A 17,170-nucleotide genomic window follows, 5' to 3' on the forward strand; every position below is an offset into this window, starting at 1 on the left:
CTGTCAAAAATCTGGGTGTTATATTAGACAGTAACTTGTCTTTTGAAAATCATATTTCCCATGTTACAAAAAACAGCATTCTTCCATCTTAGAAACATTGCCAAGCTACGAAACATGTTAACTGTTCCTGATGCAGAAAAGCTAGTTCATGCATTCATGACCTCTAGACTGGACTATTGTAATGCACTGCTAGGTGGTTGTCCTGCATCCTCAATAAACAAGCTACAGGTAGTCCAAAATGCAGCGGCTAGAGTCCTTACCAGGTCAAGAAAATATGATCATATTACCCCAATACTACAGTCTCTGCACTGGTTACCTATTAAGTCCCGTATCAGTTACAAAATATTATTACTTACTTATAAGGCCCTTAATGGCTTAGCTCCTGTGTACCTAACTAGCCTTATACCACGCTACAACCCATCACGCTCCCTAAGGTCACAAAACGCTGGACTTTTGATAGTACCTAGGATAGCAAAGTCCACTAAAGGAGGTAGAGCTTTTTCGAATTTGGCTCCCAAACTCTGGAATAGCCTTCCTGATAATGTTCGGGGTTCAGACACACTCTCTCTGTTTAAATCTAGATTAAAAACACACCTCTTTGGCCAAGCATTCAAATAATGCATCTCATAATTTTGGACTGCAGTTATATCTGATCAAATGTGCATTATTATTCTTTAGCTTGGGTTAAACTAATTAATTTTACTTGGCTGGAACAGCAGCTACGCTAATTATGTTTCTATTTTTTTGTTTCTCTGCTTAACTAGGATTTACACAAGCTCCAGTCTGGATCCAGAACACCTGAGAAGAGATGATGCCAACCCCTCAGAGGACCTCAGATGATGCTAACCCAGAGACAACATACAGAACTACCACATTTTTGCTATAAGTTTGATTGCATAATTGCTGTTAAAAGTGTTAATCATCTGTTTGTTTACGTCTTTTATTGATTTTTCCGAACATTTCTGCCGTATGCACATAAACTGACAGTCATCACTGATAAGCTACTACTAAATATTGTAGAAACTTAATTTTCTGTAAAGTTGCTTTGCAATGATTGTATCGTAAAAAGCGCTATACAAATAAACTTGAATTGAATTGAATTGAATTAATGAGCACACTTGCACCCTAAAGAGAGTAGCCCGGAAAATGGAGCGCAGCTGGAGGAAAACAAAACTAGAGATATTTCGTATTGCTTGGAGGGAAAGTAACCTATCCTACAGAAAAAGCATTAAAAACTGCTAGATCTGATTACTTTTCTTCTCTTTTAGAAGAAAACAAACATAACCCCAGGTATTTATTCAATTCAGTGGCTAAATTAACAAAAAATAAAGCATCAACAAGTGTTGACATTTCCCAACATCACAGCTGTAATGACTTTATGAATTACTTTACTTCTAAAATCGATACTATTAGAGATAAAATTGTAACCATGCAGCTGTCAGCTACAGTATCGCATCAGACAGTGCACTATAGATCTCCCGAGCCCGGGGCACCACATCCCCCCCACCCCCCATGCGGGAAGAGTGGTCTGAGCTCAGAGTCCGGCCCAGCCCAAAGTGCTCCCCAAAAAGCAATTAGAACAGAACAGCAGCCAGATACGCACATTTACGACTCCCCAAAAAGCTGGGCTTAATGTTAGATGGGTGCTGGATGTCCTTTGGTATATAATTATTGTGGCAGTGCCTAGGAAGAGAATTTGACTTCCGTGGAAGCGTCCACTTGAAAGAGAGAGATGGCAACTCCTGCTGGAGATGTGATTATTGCGGCAGTAGGGAAGATAGAAAAGGCTACTGTGGGAGCTGACACTGCTGCGGCAGTGGGGAAATATGGAAGAGCTCCTGTGGGAGCAGGCACTGCTGCAGCATTGGGGATATATGAATGGAGGCTCCTGCAGGAGCAGAAACTGCTGCAGCAGTGGGAGAGAGAGAGATGAAGGTTCCTGCGCGAGCAGACACTGCTGCGGAAGTGGGGGAATCCAATAAGGCTCCAGCGGGAGCAGACACTGCTGCGGCAATAGATAAATACAGAGAGGCTCCTGTGGGAGCAGAAACTGCTGTGGCAGTGGGAGAGAGAGAGAGAGAGATGAAGGCTCCTTTGGGAGCAGACACTGCTGCGGTAGTGGGGAGAAACAGAAAAAGGCTCCTGCGGGAGCAGAGAAATACAGAAAAGGCTCCAACGGGAGCAGACACTGCTGCGGCAGAGGATAAATACAGAAAAGGCTCCTGCGGGAGCGGCTACTGCTGTGGTAGTAGGGAAATACAGAAAAGGCTTCTGCAGAAGCGGGCACTGCTGCGGCATCTGAAAAGAGAAATTGGCTTCAGCGGAAGCGGGCGCTGCTGAGGCATCTGAAAAGAAAACTCCTGCGGGAGTGGGAACTGCTACGGCATCTGAAAAGAGAAAATAGCTTCTGCAGAAGTGAGCACTGCTGCAGCAGATTAAAATACAGACAAAGGCTCTTACGGCAGTGTGGAAATATGGAAGAGCTCCTGCAGGAGCAGATACTGCTGCAGCATCTGAAAAGAAAACTCCTGTGGGAACTGCTACGGCATCTGAAAAGAGAAATTGGCTTCTGCGGAAACGAGCACTGCTGCAGATTCAAATAAAGATGAAGGCTCCTGCTGGAGCAGGAATTGCTGCGGCAATAAGGGAATTTAGGCCAGGCTACTGTAGGAGCGGGAACTGCTGTGGCTGTGGGGAAATATGGGAAAGCTCCTGCAGGAGCGGATACTGCTGCGGCAGTGCGGAAATATGGAAGAGCTCCTGTGGGAGCAGGCACTGCTACAGCAGTGGGGATATATGAATGGAGGCTCCTGCAGGAGCAGAAACTGCTGCAGCAGTGGGAGAGAGAGAGATGAAGGTTCCTGCGGGAGCAGACACTGCTGCGGAAGTGGGGGAATCCAATAAGGCTCCAGCGGGAGCAGACACTGCTGCGGCAATAGATAAATACAGAGAGGCTCCTGTGGGAGCAGAAACTGCTGTGGCAGTGGGAGAGAGAGAGAGAGATGAAGGCTCCTTTGGGAGCAGACACTGCTGCGGGAGTGGGGAGAAACAGAAAAAGGCTCCTGCGGGAGCAGAGAAATACAGAAAAGGCTCCAACGGGAGCAGACACTGCTGCGGCAGAGGATAAATACAGAAAAGGCTCCTGCGGGAGCGGCTACTGCTGTGGTAGTAGGGAAATACAGAAAAGGCTTCTGCAGAAGCGGGCACTGCTGTGGCATCTGAAAAGAGAAATTGGCTTCTGCGGAAGCGGGCGCTGCTGCGGCATCTGAAAAGAAAACTCCTGCGGGAGTGGGAACTGCTACGGCATCTGAAAAGAGAAAATAGCTTCTGCAGAAGCGAGCACTGCTGCAGCAGATTAAAATACAGACAAAGGCTCTTACGGCAGTGTGGAAATATGGAAGAGCTCCTGCAGGAGCAGATACTGCTGCAGCATCTGAAAAGAAAACTCCTGTGGGAACTGCTACGGCATCTGAAAAGAGAAATTGGCTTCTGCGGAAAAACGAGCACTGCTGCAGATTCAAATAAAGATGAAGGCTCCTGCTGGAGCAGGAATTGCTGTGGCAATAAGGGAATTTAGGCCAGGCTACTGTAGGAGCGGGAACTGCTGTGGCTGTGGGGAAATATGGGAAAGCTCCTGCAGGAGCGGATACTGCTGCGGCAGTGGGGAAATATGGAAGAGCTCCTGTGGGAGCGGATACTGCTGCGGCAGTGGGGAAATATGGAAGAGCTCCTGTGGGAGTGGGCACTGCTGCGGTGGTGGGGAAATATGGAAGAGCTCCTGCAGGAGCAGGCACTGCTGCGGCAGTGGGGAAATATGGAAGAGCTCATGCAGGAGCAGGAACTGCTGCAGTGGGGAAATGGAGAAAAAGGCTCCTGCAGGAGCGGGAACTGTGTGCGAATTAGGTAAGGCTCCTGCCCGAACTGCAGTAGCAGTGGGGAAAATGGAAAAGCCCCTGTGGAAGCGAGGACTGGAGAAAATATGGAAAACCACCTGCAGGAGCGGGAACTGCTGCGGCAGTGTAGGAATTAGGTAAGACTCCTGCAGGAGCTGTAACTGCTGTGGCAGTGGGAAAAATAGGGAAAAGGTTCCTGCAGGAGCAGAAACTCCTGCTGCAGTGGGGAAATCTGGAAAAGCTCCTGCTGGAGCGGGCACTGCTGCAGCAGTGTGGGAATTAGGTAAGGCTCCTGGGGGAGCTGGAACTGCTGCGGCAGTGGTAAAAATAGGGAAAAGGTTCCTGCAGGAGCAGAGACTGCTGCTGCAGTGGGGAAATATGGAAAAGCTCCTGCAGGAGCGGGGACTGCTGTGGCAGTGTGGAAATTAGGCAAGGCTCCTGCGGGAGTGGGAACTGCTGCGACAGTGTGGGAATTGGTTGGGGCCCCTGCGGGAGCGGGGTGCTGCTGGGACAGCTGGAGTGGGGATGGGCCGTTATAGATGGATTAGGTGATGTTAAAGGGGGTTAGCTATGGTTGTTAAGGGGTTTGAGTGAACAGGGATGGACTGGCGTTAAAGGGGTCGGCTGATGAGGGTTCAGTGAGCTTCTGATATGGAATCGGTCTGACTGCACGTAGATCTTGAAGGCCTGATGTTGCTGGCTACGGGGGGTGGTTCCAAGGCGAGAGTGTTCAGAGGGATGGGTAGGGGTGTAGCGGAGGATGGAGAGAAGGAGGGGCAAGCATGCAGGGGGGAGGAGGAAGGATAGCTGCCGGAGCCGCTTGCGGGGGCGTGCTCACCCTTGGGATCAGTGTTAATTTAGTCAACGAAGATGGAAAATATTCATTAACTGACATTTTCATCCCAAGATAAAGACTAAATCAAAAAGGGAGAGGGGGTTGGGGGGCGTCGGGGCCTGCGCCATTAGTGGCGGCATGCTCACGCTTGGGACGGCTCAGGAAGGTAGCGCTGAGGGGGGGGGGGATGGCGGGATTCAGGGCCTGTGCCAGGAGAGTTCAGATGGATGGGTGGGGTGTGGGAGCGGAGAGGGAGGGGGGAGCATGAGAGGAGGAGGAAAGATAACTGCTGGAGCCACCTGCGGAGATGTGCTCACACTTGCGGAGGCGTGCTTACGCTTGGGATGGCTCCAGGAGTGGAAGAAAAAGGGGAAAAGAGAGAGGAATGGCAGGCATCGGGGGCCTGTGCCATTAGCGGAGGCGTGCTCATGCTTGGGATGGCTCCAGGAGTGGAAGAGAGAGGGAAAAAGAGAGGCGAATGGCAGGCATCGGGGCCTAAGCCAAGGGTGTTCGGCAGGATGGGTAGGGCAGAACATAGAGAAGGAAGGGGAGCATGAGAGGAGGAGGAAAGATAGCTGCTGGAGCTGCCTGCGGAGACATGCTCATGCTTGCGGAGGCGTGCTCATGCTTGGGACGGCTTCGGAAGTGGAAGAAGAGAGGGGGAAAGAGAGGGTGAATGGCGGGCATCGGGGCCTGCACCAGTAATGGAGTAGGCCTCACACTGGGGTTAGACTGTGGGGCTGCAGGCCATGAGTAGGGGAGGGGTTTGTTGGAAAAGGGCTGTGGATGGGTCTGCATGCTCACACTAGTGTCTGCTACGGGAGCTGGAGGCCACTGAAAAGGAAAAAGGGGTAAGTAGCAGCAGGAGGAAGGTCTGAGATGTGAGGGTCTGTGTTGCAAGCGGAAGCAGCTTCGCACTTGCTTCACGTGCTGTAGGCCACAGGAAGGAAATCCTGAAGACCCTGTGTGCAGCCTGCACTGCTAGCGGAGGCAGCCTCACGCTAGCATTTGCTACGAGAGCTGGAGACCACTGAACAGAAAAATGGTTATTAGTAGAATGAGGGAGCGGAAGAGATGCGGGCATGTTTACAAATGGAGGCAGCCTCATGTTTGCTTCAGCTGTTATAGCTGTAGGCCGTGGGAAGGGGCTGGGTTGTGTGATGTCTTGAAGAACCTGTTTAGCCTGCACTGCTAGCAGAGGCAACCTTATGCTAATGTCTGCTATGTGAGCAGGAGGACACTGAAAAGAAAAAAGGGGGTTAGAAGTAACAGGATGGAAATACTGGGATGTGCGGGCTGGTGTGGCAAGTAGAAGCAGCTACATGCTTGCTTCGGCTGCTATAGATGTTGGCTGTGGGAAAGTAGAAGGGTTAGTAACATTTGACGGGGCAAGCTAAAAATGCCTGGGTAGCCTACTGTGTTGCCGGTTTAGCAATTGGTTGCCTGATTTGACAATTCCTCAAGCCTTGTCCACATTAATACATTCCTGTTGAAAAGCATCTTTTCCTCTCATTTTGGCCTTCCAGCCTTTTTAAACGCTCTCCAGAGCGGATACATTTGAGAATGCTGTTTTCACATTGTACTATGGACTGTGGAAACATAGGCTTTTGAAAATGATGAAGCATGTTTAGTCTTGTAACACACACAAACTTATGTCTGTATCATCTTGGTGAGGTTTATACATGCACAGTAAGGCAAATGTAATGCCTTCAGACATTTCAGTGTGGATGACGACTCTGAAATTTTTTTAATTGCAACACACAGTCTGCGCGGCTAGTGGAGGCAGCCTCAAACTGCGCTGCAGCCGGAAAAGCCGTGGTGAAAGGCTGAGCCGCGGCAGGAAGCGAGTGAGGCTTTGCTGCAGTGAGATCTGGGGTGTGGCCCAGGCTCATTGAATGCCTGCTGCTGCCACGATACAGCGCTTGAGGAGAGCCGGGTCTTTGAGTGGGACAATGGTGGTGTCGAGCGAGGCGAGCTCGGGGCTTTGCACGGTCTATTGGCCACAGCGTGTGGCTGGTCGAGAAAAGCAGCTGTCGCGATAACGCCTGGTGCTCGGAGGCCGTGTTTGATGGGGTAGGAGTTATCATCGGGCCGGCAAATGCGGCAGGTCTGAAAAATCCCCGGTATAGATCTCTTCATTGGACGGAAAATTGGGTCTGTGATAAGATGGCAACAGAGCGAACCAAAAGCTGAAAGTCAAGAGATAACGAAGGTAGGACGTACTTGATTATTTATAGGTGTTTCCTCTTGAGCTGATTGGTAAATGGTGTAATCACTAATGATGAACTGGCCGTGTTAATTATCCATGCATGCTCCTCCCGAAATTTGTTTATGAAACATCACTTTCTGTCCAAGATACTAGAAAAGGTAGTATCCTCACAATTATATTCCTTCTTAGAGAAAAATGGTTTCTGTGAGGATTTCCAGTCAGGATTTAGACCGTATCATAGTACTGAGACTGCTCTCCTTAGAGTTACAAATGACCTGCTCTTATCATCTGATTGTGGTTGTATCTCTCTATTAGTGCTATTGGATCTTAGTGCTGGGTTCGACACCACTATTGACCACACCATTCTTTTGCATAGACTAGAACACTTTGTTGGCATTAACCCTCTGAAGTCGATTAACGCGTATACGCGTTTTGAGGCATTTTGTCCTGATAACCCCGAAAAGAACTTAAATTACACTTTCAGTTTTGATCGTACAGATAAGAGCAATACATCAATCGAATCTGTAAAGGGTCCACTTTTTTTGTATACAGACATAATAACAACAAAACTTTGTGCATTTATAAAATAAAGATAACAAACAAGGAGTGCTGTCTGCAGCCTTTGTCTGCGCTGATCTTCATTTACAAATGCGTCATTAAAATGAACTGTAACTCAGTGAATACTCAACACAGAGACATGAGAGAAATGTCTATAGAAAGCCTGACATGTCTACTTTTAAACTAAACAAGTGCTGCCGAAAACAAATATTCTGTGATAAAGTAATCCATATGAAAACAACGCGATGTCCGTTTTTCACGTCTCCCTTAATTATCTTCTAATGCGACCACGCCCCCGCGCCGAGCGCGCTATTGAGATTCAAATGTTTCACTGAAGCGCGCGGCTTTTGAATACGCCCACACAACAGAAGACAACGCAGCCAGACTGTTCAAGTTTTTTTATTTTACTGTTTGCTTCGCGATGAGAGGAAGGAATAAGACATAATTCACCCCCAAAAAGATGTGATGTGGTTAGGATTTGAGATTTGGATTTTCTCAGAAAAAAAGAATGAAGCACTTTATTCAGCAGAGATCATAAACATGAGTAAGTCTTTTTTTATTTATTTATATACTTGTACTAGTTTTCACATAACGTGTAAACATTTTACTAGTTAGACTTTTTCCAAAGACTTTTTCCAAAATATTATTCCTGACTAAATGTATAATCAAGTGAAATATTATGAAGTTTCAATAACAATATACACTACTATACCATTCAAAAGCTTGATGTAAATAATATAAATGTAACAAATAAATGTAACTGTAACAAATGTAACTAACAATAATGTTCTTTCAATTTATCCCCCTAAAAAACCTGAAAAAAAATTCTCAGCTCTTTTCAACATTAATAATAATAATAATAATAATGATAATAAATAACAATATTTTTTTTTATTTTTATTTTAATTTTTTGTAGAAAATAAGATAAGTTAAAAGGATTTCTGAAGGATTGTGTGACTGGAGTAATGATGCAAAAAATTCAGTTTGAAAGTCAGCTTTGATTGTTCCTAATAAACTGTTTAACTGCACTCACAAGTGAATATTAAATTATGTTGTGGGATAATTAAATATATTCTAAATAAACTGCAAACATAAAATTATATACATTTATTTTGTCCTCACATTCTTTCTTGTAACTCATCCCTCTCAGTGACACAGCTGACTGAATGGCTCATTATGCAGCTCATTATGCAGGCCTTTGTCTTCTCAGGTGTGAATTCATGATAGTTGACGCCTACTCGCATATGACTTTTACCAACAAAAAGTGTCTTAGAAAATTTAAATCAATATATTGTTTTCTGTAAGTGAGTAAACAAGATGATTTTCACATCATTTAGAAAAAAAAAAATTCTAGGCAACAAGCTCCAGTTCTCAAAAGTCCTGGGAACCAATTTTCTGTATGTGTTTTATTGCCTTTTTCAAGTGATTTAACATTTTTAGTTTTTCACTAACCACGCATAACATTTTTTTTTCTCAAAAACACAATCATGTACATACATGCTGCTCACATATTATTATAGCCCAGTTTGTGCTGATTACAGTGAGAATAGACTTTAGCCATTTAGATATTTATAAGAAACTGAAAAAAGCACAAATGTCAGGGCATGACAAAACTTCTCCAGGCCCCAAAAATACCCTTAGACTCCAGAGGGTTAATGGAAGTGCATTAGCATGGTTTAATTCGTACTTATATGACCGCCATCAATTCGTAGCAGTGAATGAAGAGGTATCATATCTATCAGAAGTGCAGTATGGAGTACCTCAAGGCTCAGTACTAGGGCCATTACTCTTCACGCTTTACATGTTACCCTTGGGAAATATCATCAGGAAACACGGTGTTTGCTTTCACTGTTATGCTGATGATACCCAGCTAACAGGGAACGTTCCCATAACTTTCACTAACGTTATATAAAAGTTGTGTAAATGTTAGAAAAAAACGTTCCTGACATAATGTTTCTGGAAAAGTCTTATAATGTTTTAATAGTTAAAATACATTGCCTAAACATTGAGGGAAAACATTCTCATAACAACGTTCTTGTAATGTCTTTATGATGTTATTTTTAATTGACTGATGTTCTCATAATGTTGAGCGAAAACATTCTCATAACAACATTCTTGTAACATCTTTATGATGTTATTTTTAATTGACTGATGTTCTCATAATGTTGAGCGAAACGTTCTCATAACAACGTTCTTGTAACGTCTTTATGATGTTATTTTTAATTGACTGATGTTCTCATAATGTTGAGCGAAAACGTTCTCATAACAACGTTCTTGTAACGTCTTTATGATGTTATTTTTGCTTGAATGATGTTCTCATAATGTTGAGTGAAAATATTTATGTAACGCAGCAGGTCATTCTTTTATATCTTTGTTTGTATGTATTTTGAACGCGCTTCATTGCGCTCTCACATATATCACCTTCACTCGCGCAGCGGGCGGAGTCTCGTACCTGTGCTCGCGAGTACTGTCCGCCATGTTTGTGCAGTTTGGATGCAAACAAAACAATGGATTATTTACCAAGAGAAATGGATGTATGTACTCATTTCGATAAAACGCTTCTGGTAAGCATCGTTGAGCATTTCTTTTTAGTATTTTACTAGCGCAGGCACTTATAATCTCATAAATGAACTCGCAAACCTTCACCTCACTTGTGAGACTGCAGCAAACACGGCTTTGTGCGAAACCTAAGTAAAAAATATATTTTTCATTTTTGATCGAATAGTTGTGTGGGTCTACTCTAGAGTTTTTACTCTGCAGAAAACTGACTAGCAACCCAACCCACCAACAGACGAGGAAGATGAGGATGATAATCATAGTGGGCCAGAATATAATGTTACAAAGAGAAAGGTCTGTTTGTATTTTTAGCTTCCAAATTCTTATTTTTGTAAATGCAGTTGTAATAAGAAAACATAATTTTTTTCCCCATATTTCTTAAAGTATGTAAGAGTGAAGATTTATTCAAGTAGGTCGTTGTTTTCAAATAACCTCAACTAAATGCATTAGCTAGTTTCAGCTATTTTTATGATGAGAATGTACTGTAGTCATATATGCATCAGTTTGTCTGAGATCATCTGCAATATCTCTGTCCTACTTTTACAGATGCTAAATATAAGCAGACTATACAGATGCTCATCTCTGCCAAAATACACGTGACTACAACACAAACACAGCATCACAGTTCATCACTTTACTTAGTACTTCACTCAGGATGTAAAGACACACAGGAGTCACTGATTATTTCTCTTAACATACACATTTTTTTTTATATTTCTCTGTTTTTTAGTAACCAATAGAAGCTGAAGGAATGGCAGACGTTACTCAGGCTACGTCTACATTAATCTGGATACATTTGAAAACGGCGTTTTCGTTTTAAAACGCTCTCCATCCACATTAGCGTTTTCAAGCATTTTCCAAAAGTGTCTCATCCACACAGAAACATCAGAAAAAGTTAAATTCGCTTTCTGCATATGCGTAAAGCCTCAAAAAAGCTCACAGCAGATTATACACATGGAACAGACATGAAACGTTTTCATGCAGTTTTTCTGACAGGAAATTTTATATTTTATTTACGAAAAGAACGCTTTCAAAACGGCGCTTTCAAATTTATCCACTTTGGAGAGCGTTTTTAAAAAGCTCCGTTTTCCTTGATAAAAACGCCATCTCAGTGTGGACAGAAGGCCAAAACGGAGAGAAAAAGATGCGTTTTCAAACGAAAACGTATTAGTGTGGACATGGCCTCAGACACCTGTGAACACTGAGCAGTGGTTGGAGCCCAAGACAGTGAAATCATCTTTATTATACTTCTGACTGAACTAGTAGTGAGCATTAGAGACAATGAGAAAGTAAGTTCAAGTAAAATGTTTGCATTGACCATTTCACTGTGTTATTTTTTGCAGTAACTGCAGGGAATATTAACTGAAGAGACCTGATCAACAGCAAGCGTTGGATCTACTGAATGTGTATTTTTCAAGCATTTTATTGCAGGGTTCACTGTTATTTTTCTGCATAGCGAAGACTGGTGAAAAGTGAAATTAATTTACTTCAATGTATAGTTAACCAGAATTCTGTCTTTTACGGTTTACCAAACCTCTTACTTTTGTTTCTCTGCAGAACTCAAAAGAAGATACTTTGAAGAATGCTGGTAATCAAACCCAACAAGTTTGTCAGGTATGGACAGTACAAAGGGGACAAAATTATTTTTATATTTTGGGTGAACTCTCTTTAATTAGCATTCTACACATAAAATATTAATCACGCTGGGCACAGCCACTTATTGTGCTGTCGTTGCAGTTAGTGCTGTAAATAGTCTGTTTAAATAACAGGTACATTGCCACAACACATAAATTTAATGTAGTTCACAATGATGCATTACGTTAGACCTTTACTAATAGATACTTGTATATTATTTGCTCTTTACAGGTGCAGAAATAAAAGCTCCCAAACAAAGATGTCACCAGATTAAGAAATGGAAAGACATGTTGACACGCCACTGAAACCATAAATCCTGAGCAATTTGAATATGGGCAACAACCGAGGAAAAGTACCCATTGTTTTACTCAGAAATGATTCATGGTAATAGTAAAAGTAAATGATTACATAAATAAATAAAAGTACAAAATGGTTTTAATTTTATAACTCTGCCATTTACGAATGTGTTAATCAAAACACTAAGTTTTAGTGTCTCTTTACAATAAGGTATTATTAGTTAACATTAGTAAATGATGAAATCAACATTAAATAACAATGAGCAATACATTTGTTACAATTTGCATTAGTCTTTGATACTGTTAAAAAACAACAACTGTTCTTTGTTAGTTCATGTTAGCTCTGATCCATTAAATAATGTCAACAGGCCAAGGCACAACTTTTGTTCTTAAAACAATGTATTAGTAGGTGTTGAAATTAACTAGGTTAAATATATTCACTACAGTAACTAAGGTTAATGTTAAGTATTTGTCATGTTAGTTCATGTTGGATAGGTAACTAATGTTACAAATGAAACCTTATTGTAAATTGTAAAGTATCACCTGCGTGTTTATTGTTTATACGTGTTAAATTATTTATACGTAAGTATAAATAAATGTAAGGGTAATTTAGTTAAATGTTATGTTATATTTATATATACTTTCTGTATAACTTTTTTTTTCTTCTTTTTTGCTGTAATTGCATAGTTTTGTAAATAAATTGTTCTCATGCCAACTTAATCCAGTGAGTTCTTTACTTTTAAAATGCATTATATTATCATAATGAGATGAGTTAGGGTTAGCTATAAGTAAACATTTGGGCAGCATATACATTTTAAATGAAAGATTAGTGATCAGTAAAGAAGAAATTAAAAATGAATTCGGGCCACGTCCAGTGCGCTGTACACTTCAGTTTCGGGCTAATTCCGGCTCGGATGCGGCAGTGTCGGTTTTCAAGATGATAGAAGGGAATGTTTCTATAACATTCACATAAACCAAGAAAAAAAAATTTCCTAACACATTAAAAAAAATGCACATTTCAAACATTTAATGAACATTCACTAATAACATTTTCATAACGTTTTCAAGATGATAGAATGAAATGTTTCTATAATGTTCACATAAACGAAGAAAAAAACTTTCCTAACACATTAAAAAATTGCACATTTCAAACATTTAACGAACATTCACTAAAAACATTTTCATAATGTTTTCAAGATGATAGAATGGAATGGTTCTATAATGTTCACATAAACCGAGAAGAAACGTTCCTAATACATAAAAAAATGCAAATTTTAAACATTTGAAGAACATTCAGTAATGAAGTTTTCGTAACGTTATCAAAATGGTAGGATGGAATGTTCCTGTAACATTCGCAGAAACCCCACAAAAATTTTCTTAATACATTAAAAAAACGTCTCGGTTACGTATGGTAACCCTCGTTCCCTGAGGAGGGAACGGAGACGCCACGTCGGTGACCGACGAAAATGGGATCCTACCAAAGCGCCATTGGTGCTGCCCTTCCAGTGCCCTGTGCGAGCCGCCTGCGCCCCTATTAGGTGTAGGCCGGGCCTCGGAACAAGTAGTTCCACTCACCATTGTCAAAGCACTACCTCACTGGGGGGATTGGATAACACTGGGAAAACGTACCTGTTCCGCTTGGAACAGGGATGCTGCGGAAGCCCCATCCTTCCCGAAGGAGGTTTCGGGGGCAAATACACATATAGCATCCGTTTAGGTGTATATGGAGAATTTGAGGTGATTCAAACCCTTCTTGGAAAGGCATAAGTCTGCCGGGGAAACACGGGCTCTAAGGCTATACCGTGGACTATGCGCATACGAGTACAGCTTAGGTCTCAATATGGAACCCAGCCTTCCATGGTTTCTCACGGATTCATCATGAAGGCCTGGCGCCAGACGTTCTGCCGTGTCCAGCTGCCTAGGGTGATGGAGGATCTCAAACAGGGTCCTACAGTACGGACACTCTGGAGCAGTTTTAGCAAGCCGACACTAACCGGGGCCTCTCGGGGCCACTACCCGTTTGAGATGAGAACACAGGAGGATACCGGCTCTACACGAAGGCTATAGAACCCAGCAAACGTGTTAGGGGTCGCCCAGCTCACAGCTCTACAAATATCTGTCAGTGAGGCACCACGAGCCAGCGCCCAGGAGGATGCAACACTTCTAGTTGAGTGAGCTCGCAAACTGAACGGGCAGGGCACACCCTGTGCCTGATCAGCCAGGGCTATGGCATCCACAATCCAGTGGGCCATCCTCTGCTTAGAGACGGCATTCCCCTTCTGCCGGCCTCTGTAACAGACAAAGAGCTGATCTGAGGTCCTGAAGCTTTGTGTCCGGTCTACATAGCATCTCAATGCTATGTAGAATATTCAATGCTTGGACAGGACAGAGCAAAGCCAGGGCTGGGTCTGCCTCCTCCAGGGGCAGCGCTTGCAGGTTCACACCACTTGGTCGTTGAAGGGTGTAGTGGGAACCTTGGGCACGTAGCCGGGCTGGGGCTTCAGGATTACCTGGGAGTCAGCCGGCCCAAACTCTAGGCACAAATTGTCGACCGAAAATGCGTGCAGGTCCCCTTACCCTCTTGATGGAGGCCAGGCAAGCAGGAGCAGAGTTTTCAATGAAAGAAACTTGGGCTCGGCTGAATGCAAAGGCTCGAATGGGCCCTGCTGTAGTGATTTCAGCACCAGAGTCAGGTCCCAAGAGGGTATGAAGGGGGGCCGGGAAGGATTTACCTCCTGGCCCCTCTAAGGAACCTGATGACGAGGTCATGCTTACCTAAAGACTTCCCATTCACGGGGTCATGGTACGCAGCAATAGCGGCAACCTGGACTTTGAGGGTGGAGAGAGACAGCCTTTGCTCCAGACCTTGCTGCAGAAAGGAAAGCACGACCGCAATCGCAGCATCTTCGGGGGTCTTCTCGGCGAGAACAACACCACTCGACAAATAGGTTCCACTTCAAGGCGTAAGCGTGTCTCGTAGATGGTGCTCTTGCCGAAGTGATGGTATTCACTACCTCCTGGGGTAGGTCACCTAGAACCTCCGCGTCCCGCCAGGGACCAGACATGGAGTTTCCAAAGGTCTGGACGCGGGTGCCAAACGGTGCCCCGTCTCTGAGTCAGTAGATCCTTCCTCAGAGGGATCGGCCAAGTAGGGGCTGTCGCGAGGAGCACTAGTTCTGGGGAACCAGGTCCGAGTGGGCCAATACGGCACCACTAGCAAGACTCGCTCCTTGTCCTCCCGGACTTTGCACAGTGTCTGTGCGAGAAGGCTCACTGGGGGAAATACATATTTGCATAGGCCCCGCGGCCAGCTGTGTGCCAGTGCGTCCGGGCCGAGAGTAGAACAACTGGCAGTGAGCGGTCTCTGGAGAAGCAAACAGGTCTACCTGAGAAGCTCCGAACCGTCTCCAAATCAGCTAGACCGTCAGGGGATGGAGTCCCCTATACCCCGGGAGCATTGCTCGAGACAGCTCGTTGGGTGTATGGTTGAGCAGGCCCGGAATGTGAACGGCACGAAGTGACCTCAGAACCTTCCGACTCCAAAGGAGGAGGTGGCGGTCGAGTTTGTGACAAGCGACGGGAGCGCAGACCACCTTGTCGGTTGATGTACCCAACGGTCATTGTGTTGTCCATTGGACCAGCACGTGCTTGCCTCATACGCGACCTTTGGGACGGGTTCGAGGCAAGGCGCACTGCTAACAACTCTAGCCAATTGATGTGCCACTGCAGCTGCGGGCCCGTCCAACCCCCTGAGACTGCATGCCCGTTGTACATGGCCCCCAGCCGGTGGTGGAGGCATCCGTGTAATCCACAGAATGCCTGGAGATCTGCTCTAGGGGCATCCCCGCAAGATCTGACCACAGGGTGAGGGTTTGGCGACAGGCCGGTGTAACTTGGACCCGGTGAGTGCTGTGCTTCCACGCCCACCTCGGGACTTGGCCATAAAGCCAGTGCTGGAGCAGTATCATATGTAACAGGCCGAGCGGTGTAAGTGCTGCTGTGGCTGCATGGTCCCCAGAGGGTTGGTTCCCTGCGGGGTTTGCCACCACTGTAATACTCAAACCGCCCGTGCTACTGCTGGAAGTGGTTCTCGTCTGTTGGCCGCCAGAACGAGAGCCAGATCGCGGAAGCGGCCTTTTTTGAAGGAAGCGGAGCCTGGTTCGCAGCTCCGAGATGGTCATCTTCCTGTAGAGGGAAACATGACTCATCCACGAAAGCTACCTCAGCATGTTTGCCCAGACACGAGAGGCAGCGATCGTGGCCATCATCCGTTGAGGTAACGACCGCACCCAGAAACGCACGGGTGAAACAGCATCCTGATAAGGACAATCCGTTGTCTTTACAAAGACGCACCCATGAAGCTCTTTTAGAGAAAGTTTCCTCTTTCAGAGAAATGCTCTTTTAGTGCTGAGGCGCACAGGGGAATTGGCCTGCTTGCAGCACGACAGGGGGTAGTGCAGCCTGAAGTGTGAAATCCACTCGACGCTGGAACGACCACGCGCTGAATCGCCGTCTCGCCAACACACAAGGCTTCCGAGAGCGTGCTGAACTCGTAGTTCACAGCAGACACAGTTGAGCAGAACGATACTACGCTCGCTCTGAAGCAAAAAGCTGGTATGCATTGCACCTGCTGCCTTATTATACTCACACTGTGATCAGCGGCAGCTGGACGCAATAATTGCATGCCATGTGCATTGGCTCGTTTAGTTTACAACGCGAAGTAGATTGGTCTCTATCGAAGCGATATCCCCATTTTCGTCGGTCACCGACGTGAGTTGACCCGACTGAAAGGGAACTTGCCGTTTTCAACGTGTACAAAACATTCAGAAATAACATTTTTCATAACTTAAAGAAAATGTTAGTAAAACGTTCATTTCTAAAACTTTCACAACTCATTTTTGTTAGCTGGGTACTAAGCTCTATATTTCTTCGCGGCCGGTGAAACATACCAATTTGAAAAACTAACAGAATGCATAGTTGATATAAAAAAAATGGATGAAGAGTAATTTCCTTACTGCTAAAATTCTGAAAAAACAGAGGTGTTAATTATAGGACCTAAAAGCTCTGCATGTAATAACCTAGAAACGCTGTCTAAGACTTAATGACTGCTCTGTCAATTCTTCGTCATCAGTTTTTTAGTCAACCAGGTGTTCTATTGATAGCAATCTTCCTTAGAAAGCACATTTTC

Source organism: Cyprinus carpio, chromosome A17, assembly GCF_018340385.1.
Source record: "Cyprinus carpio isolate SPL01 chromosome A17, ASM1834038v1, whole genome shotgun sequence".
NCBI lineage: Eukaryota > Metazoa > Chordata > Actinopteri > Cypriniformes > Cyprinidae > Cyprinus > Cyprinus carpio.